Genomic DNA, 10,064 nt, shown 5'->3' on the forward strand with positions numbered 1-10,064 from the left:
ATGCGAAATAAAAGGCAGAATCTGTCAAAACAGAACAGTCCGTAAAGACGAATTTTTCTGGGGAACTTACCTTGCTCAGATGAAAAAGCTCAAATTGAATGAAAGTTGCGTACATATCTGAGGATCGCGCATGTAAATTGGCAGATTTTTCTGAGTTACCTACAGACGGGGCTGCTCAATTTCGTGACAGTAAGAAATATGTTTCTGCGCAGTAATCCAAATCTAGTATCAACCCTACTATCAAAGACTTTACTTGGCACAACAATGCAATAAAATAAAGATAAGGAGATGTTGCTACAGTAGTAACAACTTCCAAGACTCAGAAAAACAGTAATAAAAACATACATGGGTTATCTCCCAAGAAGTGCTTTCTTTATAGCCATTAAGATGGGCTCAGTAATTTTAATGATGCTCTCGCAAGAAATAAGAGTTGAAGCAAAAGAGAGCATCAAAAACAAATAAGAAACACTTTTAAGTCTAACCCACTTCCTATAAAAAGGAATCTTGTAAGGGAAGAAGTACTGAAAGCACAAAGCAACAAGCATAGAAAGGCAACACAAGCGCAACTTCAAGATTCTCAACATAAAGAGGGGAAACTTAATATTATTAGGATGCATATAACCATGTTTTCCTCTCTCATAATAACTTTCAGTAGCATCATTGATGAAATCCACAATATAAATATCACATGAAACATTCTTATCATGAGCTACACGCATAAAATTATTACTCTCCACATAAGCATAGTCATTACCATTAATTGTAGTGGGAGCAAATTCAATAAGATAGCTATCATTATTATTCTCATCACCATAATCATCATATATAAGAGGCATGTTGTAATCATAATTAATTTTCTCCTCAATAGTAGGTGGACTGAAAATATGATAGTCATCATTGTAATCAGCATATATAAGAGGTAAAGTATCATCAAAGTAAATTTTCTCCTCCATGCTTGGGGGACTAAAAATATCATGCTCCTCAAAACCGGCTTCCCCAAGCTTAGAATTTTCCATAGCATTAGCAACAATGGTGTTCAAAGCATTCGTACTAATAATATTGCCATTAGAATGCATATAAAGTTTCATAGGTTTTTTAATTCTCTCTTCAAACACATCATGTCCTAATTCAATATAAAGTTCATAAAGATCTCTAATTTTTTTGTTGTTTTCCATTAAGCCTAACTAGTGAAGTCACACAACTTAGTGTTCTCAGGAGTATTCATTTTAACAGTAGTAAATAAAGCAAACTAAATAAAGTAAATGCAAGTAACTGATTTTTTTGTGTTTTTAATATAGAGAACGCAAACAAGACAAATGAAATAAAGTAAAGCAACTAATTTTTTTGTGTTTTTGATATAAAGAACAAACAAAGCAGTAAATAAAATAAAGTAAAGCAAGACAAAAACAAAGTAAAGAGATTGGATGTAGAAGACTCCCCTTGCAGCGTGTCTTGATGTCCCCGGCAACGGCGCCAGAAAATATCTTGCTGGCGTGTAGTTGACACACGTCTGTTGGGAACCCCAAGAGGAGGGTGTGATGCGTACAGCAGCAAGTTTTCCCTCAGTAAGAAACCAAGGTTATCGAACCAGTAGGAGTCAACGAACACGTGAAGGTTGTTGGTGACGAAGTGTAGTGCGGCGCAACACCAGGGATTCCGGCGCAAACGTGGAACCTGCACAACACAATCACAATACGTTGCCCCAACTTAACAGTGGGGTTGTCAATCTCACCGGCTTGCTGTAAACAAAGGATTAAATGTATAGTGTGGAAGATGATGTTTGTTTGCGAAGAAAAGTAAAGAACAAGTATTGCAGTAGATTGTATTTCAGATGTAAAAGAATGGACCGGGGTCCACAGTTCACTAGTGGTGTCTCTCCGATAAGAAATAGCATGTTGGGTGAACAAATTACAGTTGGGCAATTGACAAATAGAGAGGGCATAACAATGCACATACATATCACGATGACTACTATGAGATTTAATCAGGGCATTATGACAAAGTACATAGACCGCTATCCAGCATGCATCTATGCCTAAAAAGTCCACCTTCGGGTTAGCATCCGCACCCCTTCCAGTATTAAGTTGCAAGCAACAGACAATTGCATTAAGTATGGTGCGTAATGTAATCAACACAAATATCCTTAGACAAAGCGTTGATGTTTTATCCCTAGTGGCAACAACACATACACAACCTTAGAACTTTCTGTCACTGTCCCAGATTCAATGGAGGCATGAACCCACTATCGAGCATAAATACTCCCTCTTGGAGTTACAAGTTTCAAATTGGCCAGAGCCTCTACTAGCAACGGAGAGCATGCAAGAATATAAACAACACATATATGATAGATTGATAATCAACTTGACATAGTATTCCATATTCATCGGATCCCAATGATACGCGTAAAGCACACGCCCGTTGGGAACCCCAAGTGGAAGGTGTGATGCGTATAGCAGCAAGTTTCCCTCAGTAAGAAACCAAGGTTTACCGAACCAGTAGGAGTCAAGGATCACGTGAAGGTCGTTGGTGACGGAGTGTAGTTGTTGCGTGTAGTTGACACGTCCGTTGGGAACCCCAAGAGGAAGGTGTGATGCGCACAGCAGTAAGTTTACCTCAGTAAGAAACCAAGGTTATCGAACCAGTAGGAGTCAAGGAGCAGGTTGTTGGTGGCGGAGTGTAGTGCGGCGCAACACCAGGGATTTCGGCGCCAACGTGGAACCTGCACAACACAATCAAAGTAATTTGCCCCAACGTAACAGTGAGGTTGTCAATCTCACCGGCTTGCTGTAAACAAAGGATTAGATGTATAGTGTGGATGATGATGATTGTTTGCGAAGAACAGTAAAGAACAATTGCAGTAGATTGTATTTCAGATGTAAAGAATAGGACTGGGGTCCACATTTCACTAGTGGTGTCTCTCCCATAAGATAAACAGATGTTGGGTGAACAAATTACAGTTGGGCAATTGACAAATAAAGAAGGCATAACAATGCACATACATATATCATGATGAGTACTATGAGATTTAATCAGGGCATTACGACAAAGTACATAGACCAGTATCCAGCATGCATCTATGCGTAAAAAGTCCACCTTCAGGTTATCATCCGAACCCCCTCCAGTATTAAGTTGCAAACAACAGACAGTTGCATTAAGTATGGTGCGTAATGTAATCAACACAAATATCCTTAGACAAAGCATCGATGTTTTATCCCTAGTGGCAACAACACATCCACAACCTTAGAACTTTCTGTCACTGTCCCAGATTTAATGGAGGCATGAACCCACTATCGAGCATAAATACTCCCTCTTGGAGTCACAAGTATCAACTTGGCCAGAGCCTCTACTAGCAACGGAGAGCATGCAAGAACATAAAAACATATATGATAGATTGATAATCAACTTGACATAGTATTCAATATTCATCGGATCCCAACAAACACAACATGTAGCATTACAAATAGATGATCTTGATCATGATAGGCAGCTCACAAGATCTAACATGATAGCACAATAAGGAGAAGACAACCATATAGCTACTGCTATGGACCCATAGTCCAGGGGTGGACTACTCACACATCGATCCGGAGGCGATCATGGCGATGAAGAGACCTCCGGGAGATGATTTCCCTCTCCGGCAGGGTGCCGGAGGCGATCTCCTGAATCCCCCGAGATGGGATTGGCGGCGACGGCGTCTCTGGAAGGTTTTTCGTATCGTGGCTCTCGGTACTGGGGTATTCGCGACGAAGGCTTTAAGTAGCCGGAAGGGCAGAGTCGGGGGCGTCACGAGGGGCCCACACAACAGGGCCACGCGGCCATGACCTGGGCTGCGCCGCCCTGGTGTGTCGCCACCTCGTGGCCCCACTTCGTATCTCCTCCGGTCTTCTGGAAGCTTCGTGGAAAAATAGGACCCTGGGCGTTGATTTCGTCCAATTCCGAGAATATTTCCGTACTAGGATTTCTGAAACCAAAAACAGCAGAAAACAACAACTAGCTCTTCGGCATCTCGTCAATAGGTTAGTGCCGGAAAATGCATAATAATGACATATAATGTGTATAAAACATGTGAGTATCATCATAAAAGTAGCATGGAACATAAGAAATTATAGATACCTTTGGGACGTATCAGTAGTGCGGCGCAACACCAGGGATTCCGGCGCCAACGTGGAACCTGCACAACACAATCAAAGTACTTTTCCCCAACGTAACAGTGAGGTTGTCAATCTCACCGGCTTGCTGTAAACAAAGGATTTGATGTATAGTGTGGATGATGATGTTTGTTTGCGAAGAACAGTAAAGAACAATTGCAGTAGATTGTATTTCAGATGTAAAGAATGGACCGGGGTCCACAGTTCACTAGTGGTGTCTCTCCCATAAGATAAATAGCATGTTGGGTGAACGAATTACAGTTGGGCAATTGACAAATAAAGAAGGCATAACAATGCACATACATATATCATGATGAGTACTATGAGATTTAATCAGGGCATTACGACAAAGTACATAGACCGCTATCCGGCATGCATCTATGCCTAAAAAGTCCACCTTCAGGTTATCATCCGAACCCCTTCCAGTATTAAGTTGCAAACATCAGACAATTGCATTAAGTATGGTGCGTAATGTAATCAACACAAATATCCTTAGACAAAGCATTGATGTTTTATCCCTAGTGGCAACATCACATCCACAACCTTAGAACTTTCTGTCACTGTCCCAGATTCAATGGAGGCATGAACCCACTATCGAGCATAAATACTCCCTCTTGGAGTTACAAGTATCAACTTGGCCAGAGCCTCTACTAGCAACGGAGAGCATGCAAGAACATAAACAACATACATGATAGATTGATAATCAACTTGACATAGTATTCAATATTCATCGGATCCCAACAAACACAACATGTAGCATTACAAATAGATGATCTTGATCATGATAGGCAGCTCACAAGATCTAACATGATATCACAATAAGGAGAAGACAACCATCTAGCTACTGCTATGGACCCATAGTCCGAGGGTGAACTACTCACACATCGATCCGGAGGCGATCATGGCGATGAAGAGACCTCCGGGAGATGATTCCCCTCTCCGGCAGGGTGCCGGAGAGCGATCTCCCTAAATCCCCCGAGATGGGATTGGCGGCGGCGGCGTCTCTGGAAGGTTTTCCGTATCGTGGCTCTCGGTACTGGGGGTTTCGCGACGAAGGCTTTAAGTAGGCGGAAGGGTAGGTTTAGGGGCGGCACGAGGGCCCCACACACCAGGACGGCGCGGGCCCAGCCCTGGCCGCGCGGCCCTGGCGTGGCGGCGCCTCGTCGCCCCACTTCATAATCCTTTCTGTCTTCTGGAAGCTTCATGGAAAAATAAGACCCTGGGCGTTGATTTCGTCCAATTCCGAGAATATTTCCTTTGTAGGTTTTCTGAAACCAAAAACAACAGAAAACAGCAACGGGCTCTTCGGCATCTCGTCAATAGGTTAGTGCCGGAAAATGCATAATAATGACATATAATGTGTATAAAACATGTGAGTATCATCATAAAAGTAGCATGGAACATAAGAAATTATAGATATGTTTGAGACGTATCAAGCATCCCCAAGCTTAGTTCCTACTCGCCCTCGAGTAGGTAAACGATAACAAAGATAATTTCGAAGTGACATGCTATCATAATCTTGATCAATACTATTGTAAAGCATATGAGATGAATGCAGCGATTCGAAGCAATGGTGAAGACAATGAGTAAACAAGCTGAATCATATAGCAAAGACTTTTCATGAATAGTACTTTCAAGACAAGCATCAATAAGACTTGCATAAGAGTTACTCATAAAGCAATAAATTCTTAGTAGAAAGCTTTGAAACAACACAAAGGAAGATATAAGTTTCAGCAGTTGCTTTCAACTTCAACATATATATCTCATGGATAATTGTCAACATAAAGTAATATAACAAGTGCAACATGTAAACATGTAAGAATCAATGCACACAGACACAAGTGTTTGCTTCTGAGATAGAAAGAATAGGTAAACTGACTCAACAATAAAGTAGAAGAATGGCCCTTCGCAGAGGGAAGCATGAATTACTATATTTATGCTAGAGCTTTTTATTTTGAAAACATAGAAACAATTTTGTCAACGGTAGTAATAAATCATATGTGTTATGTATAAGATATCCTATAAGTTGCAAGCCTCATGCATAGTATACCAATAGTGCTCGCACCTTGTCCTAATTAGTTTGGATTAACATGGATTATCATTGCATATCATATGTTTCAACCAAGTGTCACAAAGGGGTACCTCTATGCCGCCTGTACAAAGGTCTAAGGAGAAAGTTCGCATTGGATTTCTCGCTTTTGATTATTCTCAACTTAGACATCCATACCGGGACAACATAGAGAACAGATAATGGACTCCTCTTTAATGCATAAGCATTTAACAACAGATAAAATTCTCATTAGAGATTGAGGATTAATTAATTGTCCAAACTGAAACTTCCACCATGGATCATGGCTTTAGTTAGTGGCCCAATGTTTTTCTCTAACAATATGCATACTCAAACCATTTGAACATGAAAATCGCCCTTACTTCAGACAAGACGAACATGCATAGCAACTCACATGATATTCAACAAAGGTAATAGTTGATGGCGTCCCCAGAAACATGGTTACCGCTCAACAAGCAACTTATTAAGAAATAAGATACATAAGTACATATTCTTCACCACAATAGTTTTTAAGGCTATTTTCCCATGAGCTATATATTGCAAAAACAAAGAATAGAATTTTAAAGGTAGCACTCAAGTAATGTACATTGGAATGGAAGAGAAATATCATGTAGTAGGTAGGTATGGTGGATACAAATGACATAGTTTTTGGCTCAAGGATTTGGATGCACGAGAAGAATTCCCTCTCAATACAAGGCTAGGCTAGCAAGGTGGTTTGAAGCAAACTCAAGTATAAAACGGTGCAGACAAGACTCACATATGAACATATTGTAAGCATTATAAGACTTTACATCGTCTTCCTTGTTGTTCAAACACCTTAACCGAGAAAATATCTAGACTCTAGAGACCAATCATGCAAACCAAATTTTAACAAGCTCTATGTAGTTCTTCATTAATAGGTGCAAAGTACATGATGCAAGAGCTTAAACATGATCTATATGAGCACAACAATTGCCAAGTATCAAATTATTCAAAACATTATACCAATTACCACATGCAGCATTTTCTGTTTCCAACCATATATCAATGAACGAAGTAGTTCAACCTTCGCCATGAATATTCAGAATAAAGCTAAGAACATATGTGTTCATACGAAACAGCGGAGCGTGTCTCTCTCCCAAACAAAGAATGCTAGGATCCGATTTTATTCAAACAAAAACAAAAATAAAAACAAACAGACGCTCCAAGTAAAGCACATAAGATGTGACGGAATAAAAATATAGTTTCACTAGAGGTGACCTGATAAGTTGTCGATGAAGAAGGGATGCCTTTGGCATCCCCAAGCTTAGATGCTTGAGTCTTCTTAAAATATGCAGGTATGAACCACGGGGGCATCCCCAAGCTTAGACTTTTCACTCTTCTTGATCATATTGCATCATCCTCCTCTCTTGACCCTTGAAAACTTCCTCCACACCAAACTCAAAACAAACTCATTAGAGGGTTAGTGCATAATTGAAAATTTATATATTCAGAGCTGACATAATCATTCTTAATACTTCTGGACATTGCACAAAGCTACTGGAAGTTAATGGAGCAAAGAAATCCATCAAACATAGCAAAACAGGCAATGCGAAATAAAAAGCAGAATCTGTCAAAACAGAACAGTCCGTAAAGACGAATTTTTCAAGGGCACTTAACTTGCTCAGATGAAAATGCTCAAATTGAATGAAAGTTGCGGACATATCTGAGGATCACACACGTAAATTGGCAGATTTGTCTAAATTTTCTACAGCAGGGGCGGATCAATTTCGTGACAGCAAGAAATCTGTTCCTGCGCAGTAATCCAAATCTAGTATTGACTTTACTATCAAAGACTTTACTTGGCACAACAATGCAATAAAATAAAGATAAGGAGAGGTTGCTACAGTAGTAACAACTTCCAAGACTCAAATATAAAACAAAGTGCAGAAGTAAAATGATGGGTTGTCTCCCATAAACGCTTTTCTTTAACGCCTTTCAGCTAGGCGCAGAAAGTGTGAATCAAGTATTATCGAGAGACGAAGCATCAACATCAATAGGTATCTTAGATGCTCCATCATCCGTAGTGGTGCTAAGGACTTTGTCAATTTTAGGCCTATAATAGTTTTTTGGCTTAGGCACTTTAGAGACATACATGAACTTTTGCTCCTTACCCACATAAGCTTTTCCTTAAACTTAAGAGAAGAAAAGGTTGAACCCAAGGTTCCCATAGCTTCTTCATGGCGTGTAACTCACACGTTCGTTGGGAACCCCAAGAGGAAGGTATGATGCGCACAGCAGCAAGTTTTCCCTCAGAAAGAAACCAAGGTTTATCGAACCAGGAGGAGCCAAGAAGCACGTTGAAGGTTGATGGCGGCGGGATGTAGTGCGGCGCAACACCGGGGATTCCGGCGCCAACGTGGAACCTGCACAACACAATCCAAAGTACTTTGCCCCAACGAAACGGTGAGGTTGTCAATCTCACCGGCTTGCTGTAACAAAGGATTAACCGTATTGTGTGGAAGATGATTGTTTGCGAGAGAAAACGGTAAAACAAGTATTGCATCGATTTGTATTTCGAGTATAAAAGAATGGACCGGGGTCCACAGTTCACTAGAGGTGTCTCTCCCATAAGATAAAAGCATGTTGGGTGAACAAATTACGATCGGGCAATTGACAAATAGAGAGGGCATAACAATGCACATACATGTCATGATAAGTACAGTGAGATTTAATTGGGCATTACGACAAAGTACATAGACCGCCATCCAATCGCATCTATGCCTAAAAAGTCCACCTTCGAGGTTATCGTCCGAACCCCTTCCGGTATTAAGTTGCAAAGCAACAGACAATTGCATTAAGTATGGTGCGTAATGTAATCAATAACTACATCCTTAGACATAGCATCAATGTTTTATCCCTAGTGGCAACAGACACAACACAACCTTAGAACTTTCTCGTCACTCGTCCCGGTGTCAATGCGGGCATGAACCCACTATCGAGCATAAATACTCCCTCTTGGAGTTAAGAGCAAAAACTTGGCCGAGCCTCTACTAATAACGGAGAACATGCAAGATCATAAACAACACATAGGTAATAACTTGATAATTAACATAACATGGTATTCTCTATCCATCGGATCCCGACAAACACAACATAGAGTATTACGGATAGATGATCTTGATCATGTTAGGCAGCTCACAAGATCCAACAATGAAGCACAATGAGGAGAAGACAACCATCTAGCTACTGCTATGGACCCATAGTCCAGGGGTGAACTACTCACTCATCACTCCGGAGGCGACCATGGCGGTGAAGAGTCCTCCGGGAGATGAATCCCCTCTCCGGCGAGGTGCTTCGGAGGAGATCTCCGGAATCCCCCGAGATGGGATTGGCGGCGGCGGCGTCTCGATGGGTTTTCCGTATCGTGGTTTTTCGCCTCAGGGGTTTCGCGACGGAGGCTTTAAGTAGGCGGAAGGGCAACGTGGGGGGCCACACGAGGGCCCCACACCATAGGTCGGCGCAGCCAAGACCTGGGCCGTGCCGCCCTATGGTGGCGGCCCCTCGTGGCCCCACTTCGACTCCTCTTCGGTCTTCCGGAAGCTTCGTGGCAAAATAGGACCCTGGGTCTTGATTTCGTCCAATTCCGAGAATATTTCGTTACTAGGATTTCTGAAACCAAAAACAGCGAAAACAGACAAGCGGCTCTTCGGCATCTTGTTAATAGGTTAGTTCCAGAAAATGCACGAATATGACATAAAGTGTGCATAAAACATGTAGGTATCATCAATAATATGGCATGGAACATAAGAAATTATCGATACGTCGGAGGCGTATCAGCATCCCCAAGCTTAGTTCTGCTCGTCCGAGCGAGGTAAAACGATAACAAA

This window comes from Lolium rigidum, chromosome 3, assembly GCF_022539505.1.
Source record: "Lolium rigidum isolate FL_2022 chromosome 3, APGP_CSIRO_Lrig_0.1, whole genome shotgun sequence".
Taxonomy (NCBI): Eukaryota; Viridiplantae; Streptophyta; class Magnoliopsida; order Poales; family Poaceae; genus Lolium; species Lolium rigidum.